This window comes from Myotis nattereri (genome assembly GCF_964212035.1).
Source record: "Myotis nattereri genome assembly, chromosome: X".
Lineage (NCBI taxonomy): Eukaryota > Metazoa > Chordata > Mammalia > Chiroptera > Vespertilionidae > Myotis > Myotis nattereri.
Window position 1 is genome coordinate 87,746,045 of NC_138078.1, and position 20,004 is coordinate 87,766,048.

The 20,004-nt window shown below is 39.7% G+C and overlaps 1 pseudogene across 1 annotated transcript in view; it reads right to left on the reverse strand.

The window, feature by feature from the left end:
* Window positions 1-482: 482 nt before the first annotated feature.
* The window catches only part of LOC308511749 (large ribosomal subunit protein uL23-like), a 138,732-nt pseudogene continuing 119,210 nt past the window's right edge, over window positions 483-20,004 (reverse strand). Inside the window, exon 4 of the transcript in view lies at window positions 483-626. The product of the transcript in view is annotated as a large ribosomal subunit protein uL23-like (transcript). The remainder of the gene's footprint in view (window positions 627-20,004) is intronic.

The window sequence follows — 20,004 nt, forward strand, 5'->3', positions numbered from 1 at the left end:
TGCATTTAAAAACAGGAACATTAGCAACTATTTCATTTTAATTATGGGGAATCTTAGAACAATTAATAGTGTACCGCATTCCAACAGGATTTCTGTAACGGGCAGCCTTTGTATTAGTCACCTTACAGCTTCCTTTTGAATAGCAGGATCAAAACTAATGTGTCCCTGGTGAATGTAGCAGAAATAGAACCTGTGACACAAATGTTAATAACTCAACAGGAATCCCATCTGTTACAAAATCCTTTTGTTTCTTGTCCACTTCTTAGAACTCTGCCTCAGATCCATCAACTTCTTGCCACTAGCAGAACACTTGGGCTTGATTACAGTGGTTTCACAGCCATGAAGGAGAGGGTACCTTTTTGTGTTTATTCCGCTCCTCCGGAGCTTGAACAAAAGCCGCTGGCTGCGCCAGTGAACACAGACTGATGCTTACCCAGGGGGAGGAGACCCTGGGAGTTGCCGTGGTCAGGAAGACAATGGCATCAAGGGATGCCTGCTGCTGCCAGCAGACTCAAGCGCAGTGCTGGCAATCTCAGGTCAACTGTGGTTTCACAGCGAGTAACAGCATCACAGCGAAATAGGGGGAGTAGCTGAGACTTCAGCTGAAATGGTACAGATGAAATAACCTAAAAACAGACAGGATGTACAAAACACGATTTTGCCTCAGGTTTGTTATCACAACCATTTTCCTGAGACTCACCAGTGAAATCAAATTCTTTATGGGCAGCTGGTAGTTCTTATCTGCCCCAACTGCCCCGGCAAGTGTGAGGAGGGGGTGGGTGGGTGGGGGGGCGGTGGTCTCGCCCACACTGCAGAGCACCTTGTAATAAGCGTGGAGAACCCAGAAGGAGAGAGGCCTTCTTCTGGTTCTCAAGCCTGCTGCCTGTTTATTATGCAATGAAGGCCCAGTGGCTAAGAGCATGAATGTTGCCATCAGATAGCCCTGGGTTCAAACCCTAACTTGCCCACTTCCTCTTGGGCAAGTTGTTTAACTCCTCTGAGTGTCTTTTTTTCTCATCTGAATAATGTTAAGAATCCTCATAAGATTTTTAAAATGATTAAATTTTAAAAACGATGAAAATACTGAGCATGGTGACTACCACATACTAGGCACTCAATAAATGGTCGTTGCTACGGTGAATGGAAACGGATGTCTCTTCTGTATCAGCTAGGGTTAGTACTACAGTGGGGCCTTGACTTATGAGTGTCCCGACTAACGAGTTTTTTGAGATACCAGCTGTCTCTCGGCCGATTTTTTGCATTGAGTTGATAGAGTAATTTGAGTTAACGAGCTCCTTAACGAGCTCGGTCTCGGAATGAATTAAACTCGTAAGTCAAGGCCCCACTGTATTATTCTAATTCAATGGAATAAGAATGCTTGACGGAATGGTAAATTCTTTCTTGAGAGGAACTTAAGGGCCAATATGCTGACCCATGTTCCCTTCTCTGGAAATCTGAAACCATTCCCCTTAGAGTTTGCAGGGATGCCAAAACATAAGTCCACTGTTTCCAACACATCTGGGAAGCTTTCTAAACAGGCATATTCCCGGGACTCACCCTCTAGAGAACCCAACACACAATCAGACCAAGGAATCTCCATGTGTAAGAAGTTCTGCTTAGTGATTCTGACACCAGCCAGGATGGAGAACCACAGTCAGTGGTGGGCAAGAGTGGTGGAAAGCGGTGTCTCAAGGGTTTCCAGTGATGCTGCATGAAAGACAATAGGCCGTGGTAAGAAATGTGATGTAAACCCAGAAATGGGCAGCAGTAAAGATGGCAGACAGTGAATGGGAGACTGGCAAGATTCAGGAAAGGATGGAGATGGAAGACAGGTAGCTGGGTGGTGATCTGAGACGTAAGCTAGAAGGTTGCCAGCTAGCTCATTCCCAGTCCCAGTGATTCTGGGGAGGGGGCAGAGCAGGATCAGCCAGACCAATCAGAGAGTTACTATAAACTGAGGCTCATGAGATAACTTGTGCACATACCTCCTCTAGAAACTAAAGGCCTTCAGAAGACCACCTTTTGGACTTTCTTATTTAGCTAGCCTAGACTTAAAGGGCTATTGCCCCTTTCTTAATGGCAATCTGATACAGGTCCTAAAAGAGAGGGGGAAACCACCATTGTTGAAGAGGAATCATGAGAGAAATCAACAGACTTGCTACTTTTTTTGTTTAGGAGAAAAAATCATTACGTTTCCTTTACTTACACCTAAGATCATTGACTTTCTGCATAGTCCCATCCCAATAGTTAGAAATTTGCCTATCAAACAGACTCCTGGGCCTATCCACCCTGTGAGTTGCCCTTGGCAATTTTGCAGAGCCGAGTGCTAGGTTCAATAGTATCTATTCAATGTTTAGAATTCATTCATTGAGTGTATTGTACATATTGAGGTGGTGCTTATTTCTTTGTACACTAGAGGCTATTTTAGTGGATACTAATGTTTTCTGCACATTGCACGGTCAATATCTTGTGTTGATCGACTGAGGCTAAGATGACATGATCAACTCTTTTTACAGAACTAATCAGTAGTTTTTATCCTGTATACACAACCTGAACATGTGTCTGTGCTTGAGGCCTGGCTTGGCCACTTACTGCGTGGCTTTTGGAATGTCCTGGGACTTTAACCCTAGCTAAACAGCTGAACTATCAGGAAGCTCTATTTTATGTAACAAATACATATAGTGAGGCTCAAACTTTCCATTGCAATGGGATATGTCAAAATAGTTTAGTGGAATAAGGTATTCCACTCCAGCGTCCAATTTGCTTCATCTTCATCACCACCCCCCTAACATCAGCCATCATCTCTCACCTGAACTTCTACAATAGCTACTGAATCGGTCACTCACCCTGCACTTGAGCTCCATCCCCAAATCTGATATTCACATACCAGAAAGTTATCTTTTCTAAATGCAGATCTGATCATCTCAACTTAATTCCCCCCTTCCAGTACCTGTGCTAAGAACTTTAAAAGCGTCCCATAGTTTTCAAAAATAAAACTCACTATGGTTTACAATGCCCCACAGGGTCTGTCCTCTGCTTCCCTGTCCCTCCAATTTCCTCATGCACTCGGATTTTCCTCATGAACTGAGCATCAGCTGCACTTAAGATTTGAGTTCCTGATCATTGTAGCTATGATTTAGGGTGCAGATACAGTTCTTGCTCATTGCCAATGCTGGGCATTCGTATATGCTATTCCATGCCTTTCATTTTTAGCAGTTACCATATTTTATGGATATATGCTTATTAAATAACTAGAGGCCCAATGCATGAAATTCGTGCATGGGGGGTGGGTCCCTCAACCTGGCCTGAGCCCTCTCACAATCTGGGACCCCTCAGAAGATGTTTGACTGCCAGTTTAGGCCCAGTCAGGCCTAAACCGCTGGTGAAACATCCCTCTCGCAATCCAGGATCCCTCGTTCCTAACCGCCTGCCTGCTTACTCCTAAGCACCCTCCGGCTCGCTCCTTACTGCCCACCTTGCTCCTAGCTGCCCGCCTGCTTGCTCCTTACCGCTTGGCTTACCGCTCCTTAGTGCTGCCATGGAGGCAGGAAAGGTTCCCGCCACCATTGCTGCGCTCGCCAGCCATGAGCCAGGCTTCTGGCTGAGCAGCACTACTGCTGTGGGAGCGCACTGACCACCAGGGGGCAGCTCCTGCATTGAACGTCTGTCTCGTGGTGGTCAGTGTGCATCATAGCGACTGGTCGTTCTGGTCATTCTGGTGGTTCCACTGTAATAGTCGCTGGGCTTTTATATATATAGATTGGGATAACATCTGTTTTCCAAATAAGAATACAAGTTCACAAAAGTAGAGACTGTTACTGTAGCTCTGGGGCCTAACACAGTGCCTGGTGCTATTAGATAGTCCATAAACACTTGCTAAATGAATAAATGAAGACTGTATATAATCAACAACCATCCACTTGTCAAACTTTCTCATCTAATTTAAACACATACCTAAGCAACCAGTGCTCACAGGTAGAACTATAGACCACACCTATCTAGACATATTCTCTGTGGGCACACAATTCCATATTACAGACCTCCCTGGCCCCAATACTTATTTACTATCCTATCGCCTTAATATTCTAGTTTTGAAGAATCAGAAAAAGTCATCAAGGGTAATGTTTAACTTATATCCAAACTTCTAGAGGTCATGTCTTAAATAAATTTTCTTTTTATGGGAACAAGGCTTTCTTCAGGATGGGATTTCTGGGGGAGTCAGAGGATGGGGCCATGTCACAGGACCTAACAGAAGTTATGGATCCTTTCTCTGTATTTCCAAATGCACAGACACACACAATTTTATATACACTTTAGTGGGATCATAAAAGAAGCCCTTTCCATGGAGAATTGGACTATCGGAGAATTTAATTTTAGGCTCTGTTGTTGCTAAACCAGACAAGTGGCTTTTTTTTTAAATATATTTTATTGATATTTTACAGAGAGGAAGGAAGAGAGACAGAGAGTCAGAAACATCGATGAGAGAGAAACATCGATCAGCTGCCTCCTGCACATCTCCCACTGGAGATGTGCCCGCAACCCAGGTACATGCCCTTGACCAGAATCGAACCTGGGACCTTTCAGTCCGCAAGCCGACGCTCTATCCACTGAGCCAAACCGGTTTTGGCACAGACAAGTGGCTTTTGATGTTGATAATTGTTGAAGCTGGGTGATGGGTACAAGGGAGTTCAATGTATAATTGTCTCTACTTTTATATCTGTTTGAAATTTTCATTATAAAGAGTTAAAAAGCTAAAGTATCAATCCAGCGTTTTTATTTTTATTTTTTTAATATATTTTATTGATTTTTTACAGAGAGGAAGGGAGAGGGATATAGAGTTAGAAACATCGATGAGAGAGAAACATCGATCAGCTGCCTCCTGCACACCCTCTACTGGAGATGTGCCCGCAACCAAGGTACATGCCCTTGACCGGAATCGAACCTGGGACCTTTCAGTCTGCAGGCCGACACTCTATCCACTGAGCCAAACCGGTTAGGGCAATCCAGCGTTTTCAAAAATTTCTTTATTTTGTAAAGAAATGTTTGACCCCTTAAGATTTCTGTAAGTGGGAAACTGATCCTCTTATTCACCCAGGCTTAAAAGTTTAACATCGATTTCAAATCTTCCATCTCTCTTGGCCATTTAGTTAATCAGTTGCCAAATCTTGCCAATTCTATCATCTCTACAACTCTTGCATCATCTCTCTGCTCTCCATCCCCGCCCCCCCCGCCCCCAGCATTGCCATGGTTCTAGACTTCATTACTTCTCACCAAACCCATCGCAGAAAATCTCCTAACCTTGGATGCCAAACTTCCCTCCCAAAACTTTCACTGATCCCTCCCACTGAAAATGAACTTTTTTCTCCTCTGGGCATCAAGACTCTGATCACAGATTCCCTCCAAGTATACTTACTCATGTCCAACATCTGTGTGCACATATCTTCATGGTAACTAACTATTGTGAGTTACAGATTTTTTAAGAATCTGATGAGCATTATAGATTTTTTCATGTCACCTGTCCCCCAGAAAAATGCATGTAACATCCTCATCCAAAAACTCAAATACTTTTGTTTATAATTGTAAAGGCTTTGCGCATCCCCCAGACAAAGATCCCCCCGTTTTTAGATGCCCTCCACCCCTCACCCCCCACCCCCCTGCCCAGTAGTAAGCACTCTCACTAGAGACATTTCAGTTCACACGATGCTTTACTCACAGGCCCAGATATTGAGTGCCCTCACACCAATGTCCCCTTTATATACCACCCCCTTGTTTTTATCTCCCCCTCCCCCCTTGAGGCACAAATGACGTATTTATCTAATCTGAATTGTCAGGCAACCCATTTTTGTGATGACTATAGAGGGAACAAACAAAAGGGTCACAAAAAGGCAGAGGCTTCCCTCTTTTTACCTCTTCCCTACTTCCTTATGACCCCATCTGAAAGGGATCTCTCTTTCCTCTGGACTGCATTGGACTGAACACTTTCTCCTTCAGATTCCATTAGGTTGTTCCATATGAAATTGCTGTTGCTCTATTATTTTTGACCAACGATAATAGTAACGTTATATGGCACAACCTAATACTCATGAATAAACAAATCTCATTACTGGAGTATGAGCTTTTTGAGGACAGGCATGGCTGTTCTCCCCACCTCAGTCCTTGCATATTGTTGGTGCCCAGTGAATTTTTATGAAATGAATGATATCTACTTATTGAAATTTTGCCAATTAAAATAAGACCTTTCATTTAAAGCGATATTGGCGAATGGGATTTAAGGAAAGGGTGTTTAACAATACTTGGCCGTTTTGGGAGCCCCTTTATTGAAAAGCCATTTAAAAAAAAAGAATTTATGGAAAGCATTGACAAAATATGCACCTACCACTTTTAGGTAATATAAGGAAGCAAAGTGATGTTGTCTGCTGAGCGAAGTACACATTTTACCACACAAATAACCCAACTATGTATAAACTAGAGACAAAGAAGCACATGTTCCAAAACTCCTCTCTGATCCCTTGGATAGGATTTCACACTGCAAGAGGCTTCTAAAATGAACTCTGAACAGCTACGGCAGCGGGGGCATCCTGACTGGTATTTCTACCTTAAAAGAAACAGTCTATTAACTAGCAGTACTTCTGTGAAGAACATGAACCCTCTGTAATCTTAGCAGAGCCCTGATTGAACATGCCCACGTAAGTATTACCTAAACATTTTACAAAGCACAAAATATGTTTGTTTGTTTGTTTGTTTGTTTGTTTATTTTGGGGGAGGGGTGATAGGATAGTGGACTGTGCAAGGAGATTACATATCTTTACAAAGACATTTATATGCAGAGCAAATTTTGCTTTTTAGCACACTGGGGCAGTGGTCTTTGCAAGGAGAGACAGTATTTGTTTCTAGGGTAAATGAACTGTCACAATTAAGATTATCTATTTTTCTTATATCAGTTTTGGTAAGCTGTGTTTTTCAAGAATTTTACCCATTGTATCAAAGTAATTGATAATATATTTTATTATCCTTTTAATGCCAGTGGCATCTGTAGTGATATCCCCTCTTATATTCTTGATTTTGAAAATTTGTGCTTTATTTATGTTCATCAATATTGATAGGACTTACTATGGAAGACAGTATGGAGTTTCCTCAAAAAACTACAAATGGAACTCCCATTTGACCCTGTGATCCCACTTCTAGGAATATATCCCAGGAAACCAGAAACACCAATCAGAAAGGATATATGCACCCCTATGTTCATCGCAGCACAATTCACCATAGCTAAGATCTGGAAACAGCCTAAGTGCCCATCAGTAGATGAATGGATTAGAAAACTGTGGTACATCTACACGATGGAATACTATGCTGCTGTAAAAAAGAAGGAACTCTTACCATTTGCAACAGCATGGGTGGATCTGGAGAGCATTATGCTAAGTGAAGTAAGCCAGTCAATGAAGGAAAAATACCACATGATCTCACTCATTTCTGGATAATAAAGACCATTATAAACTTATGAACAAAAATAGATACAGAGGCAGAGCTGCCTCGAACAGACTGTCAAACTACAGCGGGAAGGCCGGGGAGGGTGGGAGGGCAGGAGGGGGGTGGGTAAGAGATCAACCAAAGGACTTGTATGCATGCATATACGGACAACCAATGGACATAAGACACTGGGGGGTAGGGGAGGCCAGGGGATTGTCAAGGGCGGGGGGAAAAAAAGGAGACAAATGTAATACTCTTTGTAATACTTTAAGCAATAAAAAAAAATTGATAGGGCTTTATCAATCATACTAATTTGTTCAAATAACCAAAATGTGCCCTACTTTCTAGTCTGCTGATTTCCTCTTAGTTTTATTATTTTCTTCCTTCTATTTATTTTGGGTTCATTTACCCCTTCTTTTTCTAGCTTAAGGTGGAAGCTTAGATTATTGATTTTAATCTTCCTTTTTAATATAAGCCTCTAAGGCTATAAAGTTTCCTCTAAGCACTGCTTTAGCTTCATCCCATAAATGTTTACATGCTGTATTTTCTTCATTGTAACTCAGTTTGGATTATTTTCTAACTTTTCTTGTGGTTTCTTTTTTGAAATATGGGTAAATGCTCTAAATTCAAGTATGCATTCAAATTTTTAAATATTTGGGCATTTTTCTACATCTCTTATTGTTGTTGATTTCTAATTTAATTCCATTATGGTTAAATGCTATATTATGTAAGTTTTGAATTTTTGAAATTTATTGACTTATCTTATGACCCAATATACAGTCTATCTTGGTGAACATATTAAACAGACACTTGAACATGGGTATTATTTATGTGTTGTTCTAAAATATCAATTAAGTTAAATTGGTTGATAAAGTTTAAAGCTTCTATAGCCTCAATTGTTTTCTCCAGTGTTTCTATCAGTTACTCAGAAGACGTTTTAAAATATCCAATATGGCTGTAGATTTGTCTATTTCTTCCTTTAGTTTTATCAGCTTTGGCTGAAGCAATATTATTAACGACACAAATAGATTTGATTGCAAGTCTTCCTCATGTAATAACCCTTTATAATATAAACTTTTCCTTTTTATCTCAGGTAATACTCCCTGTTTTGAAGTCTCCTTAGTCTAATAATAACATAAGCTTTCTTAAGTTTATTGTTTCTATAACTTTTTAATTTTATTTTCAGCCTGTCTCATTACATCAAGATATAATGTCTGCTATAGCACAGAGAAAGGTCACATTAAAAAAACAAAAACAAAAAACGGTATAACGAACTGCTGTTTGCCAGAGGGGATGGGGATTGGGGGCTGGGTGAAAAACATGAAGGGATTAAGAAGAATAAATGTGCAGGTAGAGAATATTCATGGTGATGTAAAATCATAGGGACTATAGTCAATAATATTGTAATAACCATGTATGGTGTGTGTGTGGGGGTGGGGTGGTACTAGGCTTATCAGGGGGATCACTAAGTAAGTTATATAAATGCCTAACCACTATGCTGTACACTTGAAACTAATGTAATATTGAATGCCAACTGTAATTAAAAAATAAATTTAAAACAATAAATCTGTACCTTTTAGTTGGAGAGATTATTTACGTGTAATTTATTGACATGGCTGGTTTGATGTCTGCTAATATGTTTTTCAATTTGATTTCTTTTGGTCACATTTGATTTTTATTTATCTGTGTCTCCATTTCTGAATTATTTTGGGTTAGTTTATATTTTTTTTCCATTTAAATTCCTCTTATGGCTTTTTAATGTTGCCTTTTGTATTATTTTTTAGTGTTTTCTCTAGGTATTATGATATGCATCCTTAACATTTTACAGTATTTGGAATCAATTTTGTAAAAAGGGTTGCTTTCAGGATGTTTTGTGTTTTTTTTGTTTTGGGGTAATTTAAGTATGAGATACGTTGGGGTTTTTTATTTTGTTTTAAATATTTCTAGTAGCGGTTCAGTGAGCTTCTTAAATGATGTACAATGATGATTTTCACCAAATTTGGGAATTTTTCAGGATTCTATCTTCACATGCTCTTTGGCTCCATTCTCTCCCTCTGCTCCTTCTGGGACTCTAAATGCTGTGTTAGATATTGCAGTCTTATTTGCTTGAGGTGTTAGATCATGGATGGGAAAACTACTGCCTCCCGACTAATTCTGGCTTATATTTTTAGGACCCTCAAACTAAAAGAAATGGGAATTAAGAGTGATTTTTACATTTGTAAAGGCTTGTAGAAAACAAAGAAGAATATGCAACAGAGATTGTATGTGGCCTATAAAGTCCTAAGTATATACTAATGCCCTTTACACAAAAACTGTGCTGTCTCCTGTGTTAGAGGATGGAGTCTGGCTACTACAGGGATTGGATTTTGAGGAGGAAATCCTGGAAAGGAGGAAACCATAGGTGGGGGGAGCCTGCAGATCACCCCTTTGTCCCATGATGCTTAGGCTAGGAGTTGATCTCAGGGGAAAAGATATATCAAGGTGATCCCCAAACAGCATGACTTCCTTTTGTCAAGAGTCAAAGAACCCTATAATTTCTGAAAGCTTTGCTTTCTCCCCAGTTCCTTCAAATAGCAGTTATTTTTATATTTTTTCAGAGTTTATAATTGTTATCTGTAGATGTTTTAGGTGATATAGGCCACTCTTTCATCATCAGAACTCACCAGACTCATTTTTAATTAAATAGAATCTGAATTATATTAAAGTAGATGATAAACCAGGCAAATTAATGGACATTTACACTCAGTTTGTTCACTCGGGTGTTTCGCTACAGAGCTCTGGCTACACCCTGTCACCTTACCTGAGGGAGCATCTTCTAATTCACACAAGAATCTATGTGAGAAAACTATTAAAACCATCAGGATAATACTATGCTCCAAATATTCATATTTAATCATTCTACCTGCAAATCATAAGCTCAGACAGTTGGAATGGACCCCAGAGGACACCCACTGCAGAAACCTCCCTCCCAGCATTCCAGATGGGTGGGCATTCAGACTCTGATTAAATTCCAAAAATTAAAAGCTCTGTACTTTTTGTATTTTCTATAATATATCAATGCCTTTGGACTCCAAATACCTCTTCCACACCCTGAATTGGCTGATCAAATTAGAGTCAAGATTTAGCAACTGCTGAGCTGTGGATCAGAGCCAGTCCTTCCCCACCTCTTCCGGAATTGGGTGAGTTCTAGCCCTTGGACTATGGAGGCAGCTTTTTTTTTTTGTTCTCATGGGAATGGTACCCAGAAATTCATGGATGTGATTTGAGGACTATTCTATGTTCTTAAATTCCTTTGAGTAATTTTTACACTGAGGAATCAGCTCACACTGGATGCCCAGGGAAGGCAATAAGAGCGATACTTTTCTGATGTACCTAACAGTTGGCACTTGTGACCTATGGAAAGCCAAAGATACCAACTTATAAAAACCTTCTCCAGTAAACGTACCAACTTAGTGTGGCAAATGCACTCTTGTAAAGATGTTTACAAGATGGCTCTGATCTTCTTTTTCAGTCAACTAAATTTTTCATACATGAAGAGATTCAAATTAAAATAAATATTTCCAGCATGAACTGGTCCCTTCAATGGAAATCTCTTAACCACTTGACAAGATGCAGGCTGTGAACTTTAGTTATCCTACATTTCTACCTACCTACTGCTACCCGTATAACCTAACAGGGGAAGTGGATATCAAGTAATAACTTGTGGCCATAATATCATGTACAGTTTCATGCTGTTGCTTTGGTATAATTTTATAGATAAATAAAAACTACATCTTAATATTTGTTCTCTAATTTCATTGCAAGGCACAGGAAAGTCATTAGTCATATGAAGATTTACAACATGAACATACAGTTTCCGGCTAAGGCAATTTATCATGCACAGAAAAATTCTAGGGAAGAACATGAACTATTTTCATCTGTGTTAATTACTGTGCTGTCTTACTTTTATTTTCCATTTATGTCCTTGAAATATTTGCTTGCCCACAATCTCACTGCATTTTCTGTATCTACAAATAAGATATCTCAGGGATATCCAGGCCCTATGTTCCTCAAGTGAATGATTTAAAGATAAAAGAGTCTTTGGTTAAAAAGAAGATGCCTAGCCCCACCAGTGTGGCTCAGGGATTGAGTATAGACCTATGAACCAGGAGGTCATGATTCAGTTCCTCATCAGGGCACATGCCCGGGTTGCGGACTTGATCCCCAATGTGGGGTGTGCAGGAGGTAGCTGATCAATGATTCTCTCTCATCATTGATGTTTCTATCTCTCCTCCATTTCTTTCTCTAAAATCAATATTTATTTTTTTAAAGAAGACACCTAACCCATATTTTTGGGGTGGGGAAGATAGAATTCAATGATAGATCTTAGAATTATAATAACCTAAATCTACCATTTTTAGGTTATATACCAGAGAAACTTGTATACTTTTTAAATGTCTTCTTACCAAAAGGTTCATGGGTGTGTATTTATGTGTGCGTGTGTTACAGAGGGCTAGCAAGAAAGATTTTTGTCTTGCTAAATGCCATATTTAAAGTATAAATACTAAAACCACAGACAATATTTTAAAATTCTTTTTCTAAAGTGGGAGGAAATGTTTAATTGAACCTATTGCCAGGAAGAGGAGAGGGGAGTGATGTGTGTGCGTGTGCGTGTGCATGTGCGTGTGTGTGTGCGTGTGCATGTGTGTGTGTGTGTATGTGCGCACGTAAGTGTGTGTCAGGGCCAGACCAAATAAGGATTTGAACCATTTCTTTCACCAGTGCTGTTTGTAAAACTCATGCAATGCTCCAAACAGAAGAGAAAAAAAATAAAATGCTCCTTCTCAGAGTCAAAGCATTCCTCATAGTCAACAAGCCTTTGTTTGCATTTCAAGATGGGCAGGGGGGAGGGGGCAGAGGAGCAGGTTCAAGATCCCAGTGGAGACTACCAAAAAAATGATTTTTAACATTGACCAAAACACAGCACAGCATCTTTTAAAATTTGTCCTCAATGCTCAATTTCACACTGACTTGGCTCCACTGCTAGAACTTCATAAGATGCATTTGCTTTGTATATGAAGTTCAGGGAGCAGCAGTAGAGTTTTTTCTTGGAGACTGTTTCCCCCAACTGTCATAATATTGGAAATTCTCTCCCAGTCGCACACATTGACCCTCTTCCAACATTCACACACACTCCAGGAATTGGAAAGGGAAGCTCTGTGTGTGAGGAAGGTGTCATTCACTGACAACCTTCTCTAACTTCATAGAAATAGCCACTTCCTAAGCAGCCCCTTGTAAGATCTGAGTGACCTGGAGGTCTGGCTATTGGTTGCTTACATAATGATTCAAAGTTCTGCTAATTCGCAAAAGAATATGTGCAGAGAATTGCCCCAAACTGTCAAAACTCCACTAAATACATTATTGATGGCAACTAAACATGCTTACAGGAATGCCCCAAAATATCAGTCACCTAGAAAGTCACCCATGATTGAGCTTTATCCAAATGTCCTTGTCTATACTCATCATGCTCGGCATAAGCTAAGCACTCTAGTCTGCCTGCGGAAACACATATTTTTCCCCCATGCACAGGCATGTGTAAGAACCAGGTTATACTTCCATTGCAGGGTGTAAGAAGGACTAGACATCTATTTACTCCTTAGTTGAAAAGGACAAGGATTTTTTTTTTGCTTGAGTTCCAAAATATTTAGCTGGATGACACCTTACTTAATAACATGAATGTTGATTCATGCCATTTTAATAAGAGTCTTAAGCTGAATGGCCTTCTGATATGAACTATTCACAGAATTATAATTGGCTGGAATTTAAAATAGATGAAGACGGGTAATAAATCGACCTTAATATTATTTCTTCAAGGGTGTGGATAAAACTAAATGTTGGGGGGGGGATTTTTGTACAAGCAATTTAGTGGATCTCACAGCATTATTAACATAGAAAGCTCTTCGTGTCTGCTTTCTCAATCAAATGTGCGCTGCCCTCCACCACAGGCACTGAAAAATCAGCTCCATTTTATGGAACAGGCAAATATTGAAACAGTAGCAATAAATTATTTTTCTATTTGGGTTGTATTTGTGTGTCTCTCATATGTAATAAGAATTTACCCACTACTAATCTATTTTCATTACCTATAGATTTATTTCTTGAGCTACTCACCCACAATAGTCAATCAAATGATATTTACAGTTCAATAATGCTAGATTTCAAAAAAGTATTGTAATTTAGTGACCACATGTGAAAAGAAAATCCACCCACCCATTTTTAAAAAGGATTTAGTTCATGCTTTTAAGACACCTGAGTAATTTAATTTATATAGCTCTCACCCAGATACTCAATGTCTAAACATCCTAAGAAAATAATCATGGTTGTATACAAAATATATCCAAAAAGTGCTCATCTCAGTGCTACTTCTAATATCATAATACTAAAAACAAGCTAAATGCCTCACAACAAGGCATTTGGATTAAAGGAATAAAGGTGAAAAGCCATGATAGAATACTATTATGCACATAAACACAAACACACAACTTATATGAATTCACGAATTGGGCCCCTCTGCCTGCAAGCATTTTGAGTGGCTTCTGTTTGGCTTTATATCTACCCCCAAGCAACAGCCATTTATTTAGCTCAAAAATATGCAGGCCAACAATTTGGGCTGTTTTCAGAAGAGTGCTTCTTCAGATCTGGGTCAGGCTCAAATAACTGATCTTTGCTGTGGTGCATGCGTGTTTCTGTGATTGGGTGCTGGGTTGGCTGTTGACTGGTTAGTAGTCTGCTGACTGGATGACTGTCTGCTGAGATGTGGTCTTGTATCCTCCAGTAGACGAGCCCAGACTCATTCACATATTGGTAATGTTCCAGGCTCAGCCAAGTTTGTAAGCACCAACACACAAGTGCATTTCAAGCATTATTTTTCTTCCTCCTTCTTTTGTTTAAAAACATTTTTTAATTGTGGTTAAAAAACATGTAACATTTACCATCTTAACCATTTTTAGGTGCACAGTTCAGTAGCATCAACTGTATTTACATGGTTGTACAATAGATCTCTAGAACATTTTCATCTTGCAAAATAAACCTCCATACTCATTGAACAACTCCCCCTCTCCCCACCTCCCAGCTCCTGGTAACCACAATTTTATTTTCTGTTTCTATGAATTTTACTACTTTAGATGTTTTGTGTAAGTGAAATCATACAATACTTGTCTTTTTGTTACTGGATTATTTCACTTAAAATAACACCGTCAAGCTTCATCCATGTTGCAGCACATAGCATTCAAATAATATTCCATTGTATGTATATACCACATTTTCTTTATTCATTCATACACTGTTAGATATGTAGGTTGCTTCCACCTCTTGGGTGTTATGAATAAAGCTGCAATGAACATGGGTGTGCAAATATCTCTTTGAGATCCTGCTTTCAATTCTTTTGCGTATATACCCAGAAATGGGATTGCTAGATCATATGGTAATTCCATTTTTAATTTTTTGAGAAACTTTCATAATATTTTCCACAGCACAGCATTTTACATTCCCACTAACAGTGCACAAGGGTTCTAATTTCTCCACATCCTCACCACCATTTATTTCCTTTTCAAAAATAGTGGTCATCCTAATGGGCATGAAGTGATATCTCACTATAGTTTTTATCTATATTTCCTTGATGACTGGTGATATTGTGCATCTTTTCACAAGCTTGTTGGCCATTTGTATATCTTCTATGGAGAAATGTCTATTCAGGTCCTTGCCTCTGCTCTTCTTTTTGTGGTTTTCCATGTGTTTAATTTTCTGCAGTGAGTATTTGTTAACTTTGATATTGAAGAAGCTATTGGGAATAGTAATAAACAACATATCAAGCAAGTTGTTGCAATAAATAGATGGGTCAATGTTGAGTGCCTAGTTGGGGTAACTTATGGGGAGGGTCAGAATTAAACACTTAAAGAAGCAACTTTATTCCAAGCTGAGGCCCCTCCATATTTTGTGAATCAAGTAGCTCGGGTAACATAAAGCAGGGCAGGCAGAGGATTAAATCAGTGGAGCTGAGCTGGCAATGCAGCCGTGAAGCTGTCAGGAACAGCCTGTGCCCCAAACCCGTGCGGGGTACTTGGCGATCTTGCACACAAAATCTTGGTCTGGATACTGCAAATGACTGTTCTCTTAGGGGTTTTGATATTTAGAAGGAAACTTTATTATGTAATTAAGGTTTATGGCTTTTATCTAACCAATTCAGAAGCAGTAACTAGATAAATCACCAATAATTTTGTAATCTGGATTTAAGGAATGCTTGTTAAGCATCTTCAGGTCCAACTTGGTATAAAATAAAGATAAGCAAAGAAAAGTTTATAACAAGGTTTTAAATTTGAAATTCTAGTCAAAAATTGAAAGCTTGAGTTAAATGATTGATGGCAATGAAGTGGATTTCCCAAAGGTCTGGACTGGTGACAGCACTAGCAAACTTGCTGGATGGAATTACTGCCCTGGAAGGAAATAATGGCCAATGATGGCATTTGAACCTCTTAATTAGGTATGTGAGCTGTGCTGGTTATTTTCTTAGAGGACAGGCTAATATGAGAGCAGAGTGTTCTGAGCAGGTGTACACATTCATTTTGCAGAAGCAAATGCAAGCTGGACAACCAAGGCAATTATGGGAAAGAGATACTGGGGTTCAATGAGCCAACCATACATCTGAATAGTTGTATTCCTGCTTCTGAACTTTTTCTTTACTGAAAGCCTAATAGTATGCATGTCTAAGACCCATACTCAGTCTTATTATACTACAAATCTCTTTCCGTAATATCCCAACCCCTCACCCTCACTCAGTCCCATCTAAATTTCAGTACCTCTCTCTTCATGTTATTGTACCATTTCTATTTTCTTTCATATTCTAATGCCTGACTGAAACTGCATTTTGGACCACATTATGTCCTCTCACCCACCTCCTCAGCATTTCACTGTGTTCTTTCTTTTCAACCTGATAAGCAGTTTATGACTAGCTTATTATCTTCCATCTGTAAAATTTCTATCTCATTTTCAATCATTCCCTGCTATTTTGACTACATCATGTTTGCTCCTATGTTTTGGATCAGCAACTTCGGTTTGGCATTATACTGTCCATCTGCCTACAACATTAATATTACCTCCCTCATCCTCCTCCTGACTTATTTCCTCTGGGACAAGTCCATCTAATTATCCAGTCTTGTCTTTTGCTTTCTGATCCACAATGCTCTTCTGCCTCCTAAGATCAGTGTCCTATTTTCTTTCTTGAAAGATTAGGTTGTGTGTGTTTTTTTCTAGCCACATAGCCTAGCTCTCCATTATTACGCGGTTCACCCTCGTCCTCACTCAGCCTCCCACCTCTAGTCACTGGTTATGGATCATAGCATTCTATTAGCTTCTGATGATTTTTTAACCTTATTTTCCTCTTCCTTCAGCTTATGTAAGGCAATATACACCTTAAGGATATTGTCTTTTTCAATAATCTATTTCTATAACTGTTCCTCACCCTGCCCCCACCCCGCCCCCATTCAGGTCTCTCTTCTCCTCTGATGAGTTCAATCTGCCATATGTTTATTTAGCACATTTTCACATTCAAAGCATTTAAGAAGCTAATTAATTCTTGGAGTACTCTTCTGGGACAAGCACCCAGACTGCAGAGGTAGTTGACATTAAGGCTGGGAGCAAAGCCCAAGAATTTCTGTTTTCCAAATCACTGTTCAGACTGTTTTCTTTCACTCTGTCTCTCCACAATTGAAACAGATACCATCAGGAATAAATTACTTGGATTTCACTTACAAGAAAGCTGCCAGAAATTGTGTGACCTTCCCAACACCCCAGATTTCTCTAATCAAACCCATGTTAGTTCTCTGTGAGCTGCTCAGGAGCAGCTGGGAGTCAAACCACAGAACAAGACTAAAGCCTGCTGTCTGTTTTCCTTTCTGTTTCATCCAGAAAGATAGAATCATTTGCCCAAATTTGTCATTACAACAAGTCACGTTCAAGACAGTGAGGAGATCAAGTCTGGGAGGAGATGTAGCCTGGAAAGCTGGAGGAAGACAAGAGGAAGAGGACCAAATCGCCTCATAGATTTGTGTGGCTCAGATTGACCAGGTTATTAGAAAGACACAAGGAGAGAGGAGAAAGAGCTCCCTTATCTCAACTCTTGCCAAAATCCCTTTTCTTTGTTCTTAAAAAAATTGCTGAAAATAACTCCTTTCAACCTTATGCTCATAAACAATATGAGGCCATTTGGGATTTATAGTTTGGCTTTTAAGGAGCAAAAGGAGTTATTGTGTGCCAAATCCGAGTTTTATCTGGCTGTTATTATTATGTCACCAAGAAATAAGGAAGGGCTTTTGTATAATGAGAAAAAATTACTAGCAATTAAATGACTTTCTTCTTTTTTAAGCTCAAATGCAAAAGGTAATTGTCTGATCATTGCTTCTAAATTGTGGAGGCCATTGATGATCATTAATAAATAAAACTGGAAGTGTAACTGCACATTAAAGAAGCTAGCTCAGTCAACACTTTCTTGATCAAGAAGAAAATACATCAAACAATCTTCAATGTATTGCACTCCTCTTAATTCCTATTGCCTTGTATGTGATGGCCATCGCTGTTCAATCTTAGCTGAAATACAGTAAAGGTTGAAAGAAAAGCTAGGCTAATTGAAACTTTTCCTGTGCACAAATGCTATTCATAGACCATTAGACTATTTCCCTTTGTGAGGTGAAGGACTTACTATGGTCCTTATTGAAAGCTGCAGGGCCTGGCTGGTATGGCTCAGTGGTTGAGTGTTGACCCATGAATCAGGGGGTTGCTGGTTTGATTTCCAGTCAGGGCACATGCCGGGTTGCAGGCTTGATCTCCAGTGGGGGTGTGTGCAGGAGGCAGCCGATCAATGATGTTTCTTTCTCATTGATGTTTCTACCTCTCAATCACTCTCCCTTCTCTCTCTAAAAACTCAATAATTATATGTATCCTATATAATAAAAGCCTAATGTGCAAATTGCCCCCTTGACCGGGAGTTCAACCTGGAGTTCGACCAGGGGAGGGGCTGGTGGCAGCATGCAGCTGGGGGAAGGGAGGTGCTCTGGCTGGCCGCTGCTAGGGACCCTACCTGTGCTCAAATTTCATGCACTGGGCCTCTAATATATATATACAAACACACACACAGAAAATGCAAATGAAAATTATTTTTAAAAAGAAAGATGCAGGGATTAAGTGACTTGACAAAAATTACCTAGAAAAAGGTGGAGCTGGAAAGTAACATCAGAGAGCTTGTTCCTGACTACTTTCTTAGTTGGTTCAGGCTTCTCCAACAAAATACTACAGACTCAAGTGGCTAATAAACATCAGAAACTTATTTCTCACAGTTTTAGAAGCTTGGAAGTCCAAGATCAAGCTGCTGGCCGATTTGGTGCCTGGTGAGGGCCCACTCTCTGGTTCACAGATGGCACTGTCTCTCTGTGTTCTCACATGGTGGAAGGGGCAAAGGATTTCCCTTGGGTCTCTTTTGTAAGGACACTAACCACCTCTTAAAAGCCCCACCTCTTAATATAATCAGTTTGGGGGTCACAATTCTAACCTATGAATTTTGAGACACAGACATTCAGACCATAGCAAATACTACATTATATCATCTCATTCTAGGTTCAGGCATGTGACAAGCCCCAGAGTTTTGTTTTAAAACCTTACTTCCTAGTAAAACTTCCTTTGAAGCATACAATTTAATGGTTTTCCTTCTAGGACACATAAAAATGTCCCTAAGTAAAACAAACACCCAGAACAACAACAACAAAACACAATATCATTTCAAATTGCCACAAATCCTTATGTATTCATCTCTTTCTAGCGGTTTAGATCTTCACATCTACCTGGTAATGATGATTGGAAAACAAATGCAGTTTAAGAAATGGGACTCAATGTCCATGGCCGGTTTGGCTCAATGGATAGAGTGTCAGCTGCAGATCAAAGAGTCCCGGGTTCGATTCCGGTCAAGGGCACATACCTTGGTTGCAGGCTCCTCCCCAGCCTGGGCCTTGGTAGGGGCTCATGCAGGAGGCAACCAATTTCTCTCATATCAATGTCTCTCTCTGTCTTTCCCTTTTTATTCCACTCTCTCTAAAAATCAATGGAAAAATATCCTCCAGTGAGGATTAACAACAACAACAAAATGCTACTCAATGAAAGTATTACCTTGTTAGAAGAATGCTATTCGTAAATTCAGTAAGATAGTAATGATTCACTTATGGTTCACTACCTAGATGGAATGAGTGTGTTCTATTTTCTATTCCCCTAGGGTGAGCTACAGAAGTCTCACTTTCTCTAACAATAACAATGCAAAAACAAAACAAACCAAATCAGCATATTATAGTGATTAAGAAAGTACTGGCAGCTTCCACTCATTCAGCATTCCTGGAGCACAGCTTCCAAGGTGCTGCTCTCATCTCCTCACCCCTTTGCATTTCCATAACACTAGCATTCACTCATTCCTGATTTTGCTCAACAGTGCCGTGTGTGTGTGTGTGTGTGTGTGTGTGTGTG